Source organism: Mycetomoellerius zeteki, unplaced genomic scaffold, assembly GCF_001594055.1.
Source record: "Mycetomoellerius zeteki isolate Tzet28-1 unplaced genomic scaffold, Tzet1.0 scaffold124, whole genome shotgun sequence".
Classification (NCBI taxonomy): domain Eukaryota; kingdom Metazoa; phylum Arthropoda; class Insecta; order Hymenoptera; family Formicidae; genus Mycetomoellerius; species Mycetomoellerius zeteki.
This window is the reverse complement of record NW_017256169.1, coordinates 544,242-558,859: the sequence shown is the minus strand read 5'-3', so window position 1 is coordinate 558,859 and position 14,618 is coordinate 544,242.

Below are 14,618 nucleotides of genomic sequence, written 5' to 3'. Positions count from 1 at the left end.
ACGTATGCAATATATACACACTTAAAACAAATGTTTCATCGTAATGTGCGACATACACAGATTTAGATGTCACACATAAAATAGAAATTTAAATCTATTATAAAACTGAAAAATTTTTGAAATTTAATTTATGTACAAATTTTCTTCATTGAATCGTTGAAGACAGATACTTTATCTCAGGTTTTTGAGAAAAATTTGATTGAAGAATTTAAAAAATGCGTTGTTGCTTACTTTAGTAGTTTAAAAAAATAGGTTATTATGGAAATTCGGGAATTAGCTTGAATGAAAGCTCAAATCTCAAGCTACAACCGTAAAATAACAATAAATAAATAACAAGACAAAACTTTTTTGTAGCACAGATTTTCTTAGAAGCACGGACCAACTACAGTGTCCCCGTTCGCTGTATTGTCCTTCTATGTAAATTAATTTTGTAGAAAATATCAAAATCCTATGAATATAATTATCTAATTGATTAATTAATTTATTGACATTAAATAATTATGAGGTATTCATTACATATTATAATATTATATGTCACATATACATATAATTGTATATATACAATTTAATTATAATATAAATATGTAAATAATTATATAATTAGAATTATCTACATATGTTACATATATTATCTATATATTACAATTTTTAATCATAGGATTTTAGCGCTTTTGAAACAATCAATCTGCATAAAGAAACAACATACGTATAGTTGATACACTCTCCTCAGAAAATCTGTGCTACAAAAAGATTTTGTCATATTACTTATTTATCATTATTTCACGATTGTAATTTAAAATTCGAACTTTTATTCAAACTAATCTCCGAATTTCTATGACGTCTTATTTTTTTTAAACAACTTTAAAAATGATCAAAAACACGTTTTTTATTATTTAACCGGAAATTTTTGTCAAAAACATGACGTGCTGGAGCATTTTTGATTACGGATTCGTAATTTACGAGAAAAAAAACCTGTCAGAATCACCTGCCACGTATTATAAAATATGAAAAAATAAAAAAATATTACACAGTATTGTAAATATTAAATTTACTAAAACTTGTTAATTTAATACATTACAGATATTAATTTTTCTAAAGAAATATATTTCCATAATTTGTTTACAAATTGTATTTTTTAACTTTTGTTATTAACTTTTTACTATTTATGTTACTTCATAACATATCTGTCTTATGTTAAAAAATTAACACAAAAATTTGGAACTATTTGGCACAAAATTTAACACAATTTTTTTATCTACGAATAAATATACTTTTCTTAAGAGCTTTAAGTAACTAATCTGTGAAAAAAGTAACCATCTCGAACGAAAATAAGTCTAGAACGTAATATCGTTGGTATCGCGTGCTTGCTTCAGCGAAAGTAATCGAAGTGAAACGCGAGCGATTAGTCGTAATTATTCAACTGGATTCGACGTTATCAGTTATCCCGATCGGATAACCGTGAACTTGAATTCGAGAACGAGACTTGTCTTAACCGGTATGTTATACAGTGGAATGAGATATGCTCTATCATATAAAGCCTAGTCGCTTTATCGTCACTCAGTACGTTCCCTGTTGGAGAGAGAAGAGGACAGATTTATATCTGCTAAACTCTTGGACCGGATTATCTTTTACCACAACGTCTGTCAAATAAATCCCTTCATAATCACGCAATAACAACAAACTCGTGTATGTAATTGTAGTAGCGTCACGCGAGCCGAAATTCAGGGCGCGTTATATTTAAGAATTATCTGGCCAGTGTCCTCCATCGCGACAGGTTTTAACGTTTGACGATTTATCAGATTCCCACGAATGTTCTTCTTTTATCACCCTGAGCGTCACGGCGAATACCGGTGTTTCGTCATAATATTTATTACCAATGAAATATTGATATTTTATACGTCGCATATATATGTATGAAGATGTACGTGCACACAAATTTCAAGACCTTTAAATCGATAATCGATCTATTACATCACATTACATTCTGTAATTTAACTGAAACAATGTGTCATCAGTAAAAAATTTTCGTCCAATGAGCGTCATCCAATGATGTTATCATGGTAACAATCATCGTGAATCATCAAATAAAACGTCTTAATATTCTTTTCTGCGTCGCTACGCGCGTCAGTCGCTTTGTAAATTTTTTGAGAAACGTTCGCGAGACGACTGACAATGAGCTGCGAGCCAGAAGCAAGGGAAACTGAAATTAATCTAAATTAAGTAATGACGCTTCCCCGCCTACTAAGAACGTCGACGTTAAAGTTAGAGGCTTGAATCGCCGCGGTCCAGTGGCGTATTTTACTAATGATTGAAGTTACAAAAATTTTTTAGAGATCCTATTGTGAATGACATAAAAATGTATCTTTTTATTTTCATCGTCATATTTAATGTTTCTCATAATAATCGTAAATTTATAACAAATGTATTTCTTTTCAATATTTGTTTGAACTGATAGGTACATCTGTTTAGAATAAATTACTATCACTTTTTAGACTTAAGAGGATTCTATAGTCATTTGTTTTACCGATTAAACGCAATAATTTTTGTCGTAATTTCTTTTTTTTACAAATTTGAAAATCCTTTTCCAGAATGATACGAATATTTCCGAGATGTACTGAATCTTCAGAACTGTAAAAATTACGCTTGCTGTAATTGTCGCTACTTTCATCTACTGTCTTTCCTTTTCAGCCTATCTCGCGTCTTACATCTCCGCGGCACAAACCATCTGCTGTATGTCTCTTGGTTAATTAATCGACTCTGTCTGACCCTCTGCTTGCACTCTGCTTTTCTTTATACGTCTCTTCTTTCACTGTTTTACGGACAACACTATTTCAACACAACAAAGTCCATATACGACAATTCATAAAAAGCATCATTCTAGCTAGAAAATACGAAACTCGACACATCATTTGGTAACTTATTCAATTAATTCTTTTATCGTACACTGAAAGAAAAAAAATGATTATAATTACTATAAGTTAATTATAATAATTTATAGTCATTTTTTGTACTAATTCTGTTTTTTTGTTAAACGATGCACTCAGAAAAAAAGTTTTGTTGAGACAACAAAAAAGTTGAGACTGTCAAAAAACTTTCTTCTGGGTGTGTATAAATACATGATGAGTCAATAAATAACCTTAAATATATCATCTTGATTTTTAGGGCAAAATTAAGATTTCTTATTGACTCATTCATCGTGTAATTATTATAACTAATATTATAACAATAATTATAAAATATGGAAACTCTTGAGCATAATTATTTTATTATGCAATTACAATCAGAAATGTCAAACACTTTTCTCTCAGGGGAATTTTTCTAATTCATTTATATAATTGAACCACTATATTAATGCGCACGTCGTGAAATTTAATTCTCGAGGAAAACTGTTGCACCAAATTAAAAAGTTACACCCAAATGATACTATCTTTAATTATACGATAAATCCTAAGTAATATATATATCCTTTGTACTCCAGAAAGGTCTTTCTATTTCAACCCAAGTGTGATAGCTTTAATTATTCTTCAAAAAATTATATCACAAAAGTGAGTTATTTTATTCAAGTATATAATTTGTATAAAAAATTAAATCAAGAACTGGCGCTAAGTTATAATCTCATAAATTTAATACTTTAATCCACGTTCTCTTCTCAGTATTATTAACTGCTGTTCCTGAAAATGATTGCTGTTTTGTCTGAGATTCAAAATTTGAACGACGTTACCATCTTAGCCAAACAATAATTCATAGTGAAAGATAATGACAATCTGACGTCGTCGGTGATGCTATGCTCAAAGGAAAGGACGAGTTGGCACCATTTCAATCACTTCTAATTCCGTCGGCCAGACATCAGCTAGCCGATTTACTAATCGACCAGCGCGTTCTTTAGTCATCCATCAGCAACACTTCAAATTCATCTTAAATGGTTTTGCATTAAAAGTTTTATGCCACTTGCATCTGATATCTCGGAATACTTGCGATGACTAGCGATGATCTACTGAGTAAGTACATCATAAATCGCGTGTTGCGAAAAGCTATTTTTGCGGAAACTACGGGAGCGTTAATTGCCGCAGACAAGTCAATCCCGCGCAGCTTGCCGCAGTATAGCGAGTTAATTAACCACCACGTCAGAGTCTCTTACTAAGCGCGGTCCTAGAATCTGGCTACGGATCGTCGCCGCCTTGCATTTAGCTTCTCTCTCTCTCTCTCACTCTCTTCCTGGCGTGATACATACCTACCCACCCGCCAGTCTATCCGTCTCTTCCACTTATCTCTATCTCTATCAGCGAAAACGTAAGCCGGGACCATCGCCAACTTCGCTCAACCACGACGACTTCGAACTCGGTCGCTATTTGACTTACCGACATAACGATTTCGCCAAAACTTCGCGCCGTTCAAACACCGTCTACCAGGAACGTTTCGTGTATTTTGACGCTTTGACCCAGACGCATAAACAACCATGATGCCGAACCAAGCGTATTCGGATCCACATATCTCGCGCCGAACGTCGCGGGGAATTGAAACGCGTCGCGTCCTAAATATTGGCTAATGGCTACGTTTACACCGTGCATTTAGGCCTATACAATAAATGTCCTTGTTTATCTTGTAGGTTAAACAAAGACACCTATCGTATAGGTCGCGGACTAAGAGCACGGTGTAAACGTAGCCATTAGCCCGACTAGGAAAAAAAACGCTGTTGTGAAGAAACTGACAAAAACGGAAGAGAGGTAGTATATCCGAATAATTACTGTTGCAGGTAATCTTATTCGCGATAAAACTGTGTTGCGCGCAAATAAAAAGATAGCTCGTGCGGAGTGCAAAGTTAAGCTCGCGTAAAGGTGTCTTTTTAAAGCTACGTGACAGGCACAAAATCCAACGCGGCAGAGGGTTCGCAGATTATATTTTTAAAAAGCGCGGCGTATCATTTACGGTGCGAATTAATCACGAACTCGGTTGCACGGCGATAACAAGCTTTTTGCATTCTTTCTCCTTTTTCCTTCGTAAACAGTCGCCAGAGTGTTGCTGCTGCCGTCGGCACAGGGAACGCAATTTTTCGCAGGCAATATGCTCGTTTTAATCCATATGTACGTTACGATTTAAATTGGATATCGGATATTAAATTGAATCATATATCGGCGCCCTTAGTCACGGATATTTCGCGAAATAAATCTGGTTACGCGCGAAAGCTGAAACTTTCCACGACAATTCGATTATAGCCGTCCTGACGTTTCGGTGCAAGTTTTAATTTTTATTCCGCTGCAGATGGCGGAATTAGATAGCCTTCATTAAAACTTGGACGATATATCACGCTCTATTGGCTGAAAGAAGGTCGCATCCGGTCTTTTTCGTTTAAAAATGAAAGCTACAAACGTCCTTCGTAATGAGATCATTACCGAACGTAATAGATAGAACATGAGTCTAAAAACAGAGAGAAATACAGTGAATGCAAAAAGTATACGTGTCGGATTGATTTTTATAAAAAAATTTTATTTGTAGGAAATATTAATTCACAATTTATTAACAATGAATATGTTCTGTCTTAATATGTAAAATTTTTCTCGACTGTACGAATACTCATTGTACATATGTGTTTAAATAATAGAGGAAGGAATATGTCAGTTTTGAAGTCCATTTTATCAGACGCTCATTTTTGCATAACTTACGAAAAATTTAATTATTGCAAAATTGCAAACAGTATTATAAACACTGCTTATATTATTTGATAGAAGACACTTTTTAGTTTGTATTTATGTTTTGGAAGTTGTATTTTTACCTTTTGTTTAAGAAATATTGTCTAAAAACAAAAGTAGTATGTCGGTATCGGTGATCTTCCTCTACAATTTTTCATTTTTCACTTATTTTATTAAGATAATATATTTTTATTACGTCTTTTAAGTTAAAATAATTTTGAGAAATATTTAAATAAAAATTTTAAATATATAAAATTATATATATAAATTAAAATATTACATTATTATTAAAATATATAAAATACATACAATTTGAACCAATAATTTTGAGAAATACACAAATAAAAGTAACAATTTACTTCATTCTATTAATAAATTGTTAATTAATGTTTAATTTCTAAAAATAAAATTTCTTTAAAAGATATCTCCCCTGTATAACGAATACTTTTTGCACTCATTGGTATAAAGAATATCTCTCATTGCAAATTCCTTTTCCGCTATTAATATTCCTCGATGAATTTGAAGTCGGTCTTTTCTTGAAAGCTTGAAGGAATTTATCGGGAAGAGACGATAGAAATGGCACGACTTTTTCGAGGAGAACGGAAGTCGTTATGATACGTGAAATTTTCACCGTGCGAAATGTAAAGTGCACTTACAAGCCATGAAGTTCACAAATGATAACATTTATGGATAATGACGATGCAATTTATGCCGATAAAAAGTAAAACGACCAATATTATTGCATCGACCTTCCGACTGATAGCCACCACTCGCCGTTGTTTTACGCGCGGAATCCACACGTATCGACAATATCGCGTGACCTTAAAGTTGCCTGCTACGCTTCATTTTTTTCTCCCGATGACACGTTAAAAGAAAAATAAACAATTCCAAGTGGGACGATCTAAATATATAGGAATAAACACGCGGCTGTGCTATTTAAGTGAATAAATAAATATCAATGATAAAATAAATAAGGTTCTGAGAATAAATCAATAATGAGAGGTCAACAAATAGTCATAAGAGCCCACGCAGATGTAGATGCACAAAATAAATTTATTGCTAAGAGATTACCTGAACAAAGATTGCAAAGTGCATCTTGATTTTTATACATTTGACTTATTGAATGACTGATTGAAATAAATTTATTGCTAATCTCTTATTTTGCGCACATTTACGTGAGCTCTTGTAACTATTTGACCTCTCATTATTTAAATAGATATCGTCCGCTAGATAGAATCTCTGCCCATTATTTTTTCCTGTATCTACTGTATTCTTCTTTTCGTATAAGGATATCTCGCCTTGTGTGTAAGTCACGGTATATACTCACGGCAACGCGCCCACGTTGTTTTCGCCCTCATTTTTTCGAGCAATTTTTCTTCACAGATAAATCTCCACGCGCGAAAGAGTCGTAAAGAAATTTCGTAGGGTCCCGAAATCATGCATCACGCTTTAAACGTGCGTGCGGCAGATGTGGTTACATTACCGTTATTAATCCGGCGTTAATTAATGTGCGGAGAATGAGGGGAAGAGTTTTTGCTGAAGTAAAAACGGACAAAGAACGATCGTTGCCACCCCTCGTCCGTGAACACGAATTTAAGGAGCGATTCTTCACTCGCCTCGCGGTTGCCCCAAAATGTCCGCGAAATTCAGCACGTAAATCCAGATCAAGATTAGAGGTTTTACTCTGCGTCATCTACACTGCGTCATCTACACACACAATCGTCCATCGAACGTGGTGCTGTATGAGTTGACTTTTAAATTTTCGTTGCGTGATTGGAAAATTTGCATTAAATTTAACACAAATTTGCATTAAATTTAACGCAAATATAATACACATTTCACATTTCCCAAAGGATTCATCCAAATTTTTGCGTTAATTTAACTTAAAATAAATATATTAAAAATGATATAATATTATATAACAAAATTATATATAACACAAAATACTGACAAAATTTGTAAGCAAATTATGGAAGCATATTTCTCCAGTAAAATTAACATTTATAATATATTATTATAAATTTTTTAATACATTTTATCTTAAAAATTACGTTTTTTTAAAATTACATTATTTTTATGTTCATGTTCTTTTAATCATAAATTGTGTTATTTTAACACTAAGAAATGTTGAAAGATTGTTAATTTCACATAAAACATTCAAATAACGTAATAACGTAAAATAAAATAATAAATTATATTAAATTTTCACTTAAAGATGTATTAAATATTAACTACAAAATTCACGACGCATTCCGTCTTAGAATTTACGTTTTAAAATTACATTATTTTTATATTATTTATGTTCATGTTTACTTATTTATAAATTGTATTATTTTAATATTAAGAAATGTTGAAAAATTATTAACTTAGCATAAAATATTCAAATAAGACAATCACGTTATGTGTTAAAAATTCAATAAAAAAATTTTAAGGACTGAACATAAATACAAAACGTTTTTACTATATACGATGAATATCATTCGTATTTAATATAATCGTATTAGATATAACCTGTGATGTCAAATTATGTCGTTTAATAACTCGATGCAATCCACAAATGTGCCTTCTATCGTGGAATTTGCACAATTTTGCAAATGAGATTTACGTAACTAAATTTGCGGTGTCGTATTGAAACGGACGGAATTGCGTCACTAGGTTTGTTCGCGTCGCATGCTCCAACCTGTTCCAACATGCTCCTATCATAGCTCTTACTACACTCTAACGCGTTTGATAGAGTGAGCAGGAGCTATGGCAGGAGCATGTTGAAGCATATTGGAACTTGCGAACAAACCTACTGAAATGATGCAACTTTCCCCAAGAAGATTCGACGCACGGAAGAACTTATTTCATTACAAAGTGAATCTTTACGGTAATATCTTGTCATAACAAAGTCAAAATTTCTCTTTTGCAGAGAAACGTTTCTGAATGCTCAATTAAAACTCGTTTTATGAATTTCACTCGCTATCTTTCTTTCGTTCCTATTAATGGTACGAAAGCGAACTTTGAAATTTTTAATTTAATAACTGTTACACCGTTTACGTTATGTACGTGAAAATAGATCACCGTACTCTCTCCCTTTGACGCGACTCTAAACAAAACTCAATTTCCCAGGCAGCTCAACCAACGACGATACATATTTCCAAAATGGATACCTGCAGGCGAATCTATTCGTTATCAAATCAATTCGTAATTCCAAATCTACGCGACACGGTAATCCGATCGGAAGGTATAATGTTTCGAATATTGGAAATTTGATCAACGTGGGTCTGCCTGGCTTTACGATGGAGGCCCGTAATTACATTAATGGCGAATCGTGGTAGATGGTAATATCGATTACGTTAACGTACCGCGTGGCTCTTTTAGAACGCACGGCAAAAGGTGCGTTTGTGAGAACCTTATCAGATTTGTGTATCGGGACACCTCGCAATTTCCACGATTTGAACAGCTCCTCTCCGAATCATTTCGCCAACAGCTTATATAGCTCGCGATGGACTATTTAGAAAACGTGCAGAAATCCACGACGACTTCCAAAGAATTCGTTCTCGTATTGCAGAAATTACGCCACTCGAACGTGGCACACGCGGTGCACCACAAGTGATTATTTTTCTTTTCTTCTACGCCAACATCGCCGACCGCAAAGGCAAATTAAATTCTCCCGCCGCAAGTGCGGGAAATTTTATCCTTCGCGTCTGATTGTATTTATTTTATAACACGACAAGGGGAACGAAAAGTGACGAGGAAACGGTCGCGAAAAGCGCGGACGATTACTCGAACATGAGAAGGAAGCAAGGAAACGGAGAGAAAGCAAAAAAGAAAAGAAAAAAGATATAAACGTAATTTTCAATGCGTTCGAATACTAACGGGCGTCTCGCCGAGCAAAAAGCTTACGCGCCGACAACATTCGAAAACATTTGTTGAATTCGCGAGCGGCGGGCGAGCAACGTCGATATATTGTGCGCAGTTCAGTCTCGGAATACCTATTGTTCGGCATTGTTGGCACGTATTCCCTCCTTCAACGATGATTGATAACCGACTTTGCTGGTGTAAGTTCGCGTGCACGCGAGCCGCATACATTAATGATAATGGTGCGTATCGCGGGCGAATCGCGCGCGGGCACGCACTTCCACAGCCGCACTCTCGGAAGCGACATACACGGACGCGCTCGCACAGGGATGGCCATTTCGCGCGGCGTACACGATTTGGCTGCGACTGATGACACCGTCACTTTATCTTCGCGGAGATGGCAAGCGAATCGAAGCTTAATTCCCGACGTGTTCGCGCGAGTTATTAAGTCTAATTATAATAATTATTATTATTATACTAACGTAATTATTAATTTGAACAAGATTACATTAATATACCTTTGTGGGAAAGCTATTACAGTGAAACAGTGTCTTATTTTGAAGCGAAGAATACAATGAAAAATAATGAATTATAACAAATGTTAATAAAACGAAAGCTATAAGATTTTAAAAAACAGATCTCTGCCTTCTAAAGATTAATCTTTTCGATCCTAAAGGCCGCAACAGACTTTTGCATAGTACATAAGAAAATCAACCAATCAGAATCCTTCCTTCTCTTTCATTTCACGGAAAAGAGAAACTTTGATTGGTTGATTCTCTTATGCACTAGGTATGTGTTATGCAAAAGTCTGTACTGCGGTCTTAAGCTTTTAGAGAATCCATCATAATGAAGTGAACGAGTTGGATGAGAAAATCAACTCTTGCAACTCGATTCGGCTTAAGCCGTAATTACTAGCGACTGCCGATTGGATTGTGATTGGTCATCGATGATTACTTTTCAATCAGAGTAAAACAGTCACCGACTTCGCTCTCTGATTGGCTAAAAAGTAATCGCCAATCATAATCACTAGTGTGATTACGGCTTTACGTTTATTCGGTATTTGTCAAAAAACTATTCGGTTCCCTCGCGAGTTGAGAACCCTGACTCCAGTTATATCGCGGGACGAGCATTCCGCCGGTTCTACGAACGAATAGACGAGGCAGCTTCGCACATACGTGCACCCACTGGGACTCCAACACCCGCGAGACCGACACCTATGTGCCCCCGTAGAAACAGCGGACCGTATTGTGCGGCTCGGTGTGTCTACAAGTTGCGTGAGATAAGCGCTGAATAGGTTCGTTTATTGAACTTCGCGCACTCTTCGAACTTTCGCCACAGCCGATTTTCCGGGCCTCCTTCTCTTCTTCTTTTTGTTTGCAAGCAGTATCGTTCTGTAATCTCTCATTTGCTGTAATCTCTCATTTCTGTAATCGCTCATTTGCTATAGAACAACGATATAACTGAAAAATTGTTGTTTTAGAGTTGCTTAAAGATAAAAAACGGAAATATAAAAAAGAAACAAGAAAATATACTTTAAAAAATAATATTTTTATTCCTCTACAATCGAATTACACCAACATTACGTTTCAAAATTAATATATGAGGTGTACTATAAAAAAAATATTGAAACAGTTATTTCTTTAATTTTTCAGGAAAAAGGAAAAACTTATTATCTTGAAAACTATCACTACATAAATTCTACATGTTGTGTTATACCAAATGAGTGATATATCGTAATTTCAATATTCTTCACAATATTCCTCTCTAAAGGGAATGTAATTAATAAACATGGCTACCAAAATAATTTCGATATTTTACATAATTATCGCGATGATAAACAAATTTAAGCTGTCACCGAAATATCTTCGTCACGACGATTATATTCGCGTTATTATTCATCTAATATTACAGCGCGGTGATGTAAACGTTTTTTACGATCACCCTATTTATTTAGAGCACATTTACGCGAATACAGGGAATAGTCGACGCTATCATAATCCGGTAAACTCATCTGGTAACCGTTACTAGTCTATTAAAATAATCGGCATTTAAAACAGTCGCTTTCTCGGAATGCAACGACGCAGTTTAGGGAAACGTAATCTAGACGTGTGCCATGTCAGGACAGTCTGCCATAACGCAGCATATATGGCATCATAAATGTCGCATTGGCCATTACGAGCCGAAGCTTACAGAATACCTTGGCGAGATTCTGTTTGGCAAACCTGCAAAGCTCGGTTTGGCTCTCTATCAATATGTCCGTTCTAAGCTTCCTCAAATTGGCGTCCAAAAGACATTCTTCGGTTTCCGCTTTACACGATAAACGTCAATTCTAAGAATATGCATCGTCTATACGTTAATGCTCGTATATTACATTAACAAATTATAGGAAACATTTACAACATTAATTTCTTTTTACGAAGTTAAAAATGAAATTTGTAGATATTGCAGCAAATAAAAGTCGATGGAAAGTACAATAATCATAAGGAAGACAATGAATAATTTCAATCAAAGATTTATTAATTTTCATTTCAGAATTAATTAATATGTATTAATTTCCTCTTGAAACGCAAGCAATCGACATATCGAAAAACAAATATAATAATGTGAATAATTAATTTTCCTAAATAAATATCTTTTCTATTAAATGGATGTTTTTCACTCTTTATAAATGCAAATTTATATACTCGTACATAATATCTATATTGTTTTGATGACTCGTTCATCGAAATTGACGTGAGCGATCGAATACTCGACGTGAATTTACTTTATGGAATATTAAATATTTTGAAACGATAACAAGGCAGCTGGCGCGCGTCTAGCTATCGTGGCTCGTTTTTATAGCACAATGTTTGTGCCACAACTGTCGCTCTGTATACAACTGTCGCTCTGTACCCATACAAGGTCGCTGCGACAATTCAGTGTTGCCAGACTTGGTACAATTGTATCAGATTTGGTACATTTCTAACTTATACATTGGTATACTAGTACATTTTAGAAAAGACAGCAAAAGTATTTCAATATCTGGCATAATTTTTTATTTGATGTTAGAAAAATTCAATGTTTAATCAAGATACAAAAACAATTATAATGCAATCACAGGCAAGTAATACTATAATTTATTATATTTTATTATTACTCAATCGTTTATTACTAACAATAATAATAAGTTTATCTAGAATACCATATCTGAATAAATAACACAATATTTTTCGCAATAAGTTATCTATAGATATTAAAGTTGCTATTAACATTACCATCAAAATTGAGGATCAATTTCGAAGGTTCTTTATATACTTACGTATAAGGCTGTATAAGGAATATTCCGATACAATTTGATATTTCAAAATACCGCATCATTACACTTTTGATATTCGATATTTGCATCGAAATTTTAAATTTCCTTGAATTTTCATATCGTAGAATATTGGATCTAGAACCTACATATCAATTGACTCGATATAAAGGCTGTGTTTCCAAACTTTACTGTCAGCAGCCAGTACTGAAAGGCTATAATTTATATTATGTGCACTATAGATTTTTAACACTGGCAGTGAATTTTGGAACACACATTCAAAGAAAAAGTAAGCGAACTAGACAACTGTAGAGATATGCAGAGGAGCACAGACTTTCAATATTTCGTATCGAATCATTTCCAGTCAATATATCGCCGTATTGGTACTGTATGTTTTTATTCATATCAATACGAAATATCGAAGGTCTGTACTTCTCCGCACATTTCTAAACTATATATGTGAAATTGACGAGGTGTAATCTTGCAATAGTTATCATAAATATTTCTAAAATGTGATAAACCAACTGGAGCTCATTTCTTTTCGTTCATCGAATTCGTTAATCTACAGGAACAATTTTGTGGAGGTACTTCAAGTGAATATGATATATATCCTAATGATAGAGAGAGAAAGCGTTTGTTATAATAATCATAAGATATTCAAAACTCTGCTACGAATCGAAATGACTCACATATAGCAAACACATTCCATGTGCGTTCCATGTTCGTTTTCACCGACAAAGCGTGCCGCGGATGGTTAATCTCTTTGCACCTTAATTAATCTTAATTTTAGAATACCGTATGAAATATCACGCGATGGTCGTATCTTGATAATTAGTTCGTGTACAATCATAATTAACTACATTTTTGTGAGTGTTATGTTGTAGTCAAAGACATAGAATATGAACTGCGTCATCCATACCTACCTAAATAGTATATCAAACGTGAACTACAGTCTATTTGCTACAAATTCTCCGAAGTATTTCTTTATTAGTCAAATAGTAAAATTCTTTCTTTCTTCTTTCTTTCTCATTTGTTCGAATCATTTATTTAGACAGTTCAAAAATAGAAATTAAAGAAAAGAACTTCTATCTGTACAACTTTATAAAATTGTTAAGATACAAAGAAAGAAAGGCATTTCCTTCGCAAATTAATTGTCAATCTCGCGAGAAATCTGGAATTCGAAAGAGAAACCATCTCCACGATACACGGGCGGACATTGTCATTTGCATATGCGTGCTCGCGAATAGCTTCAAGTACGACCGGTGACGGCGACGACCGCATGTTTATTCAACGCACGGCTGTTCATTTCCCATATGACAATATTGGTCGATGAGCGAATCGCTCATTCTGCGATATGACTTAATATGCGGGCTTTCATTGTGCCGCGACAACGCATAGAGAAGCGGAAAAAAAACGTGAGCGATGCTGTCTTCAAACAGGAGTAAAATGAAGCAAATCGGATTATCATGAAGCTTAATATGAAAGAGTGATACGGAAAAAAATAAAGATGGTTTTGCCTTAAAAATAGCGTTTCTTTGTATACACAGAACGGTTTTATAAAAAATAAAGATGGTTTTGCCTTAAAAATTTCTTTGTATACACAGAACGGTTTTGCTAAATTATCTAAATAAATTGAACCATCTACATACACATTTGAAAATAATTTTTTAATCTGTAACATAATTATGTATGTAATTATATATGTGGCTCAAATATATGTATACTCGTATGATGAGCAATTCTTTGATATCCTAAACTAGAATGAGTCTCCTACATAATTATATACACTCAAAAAA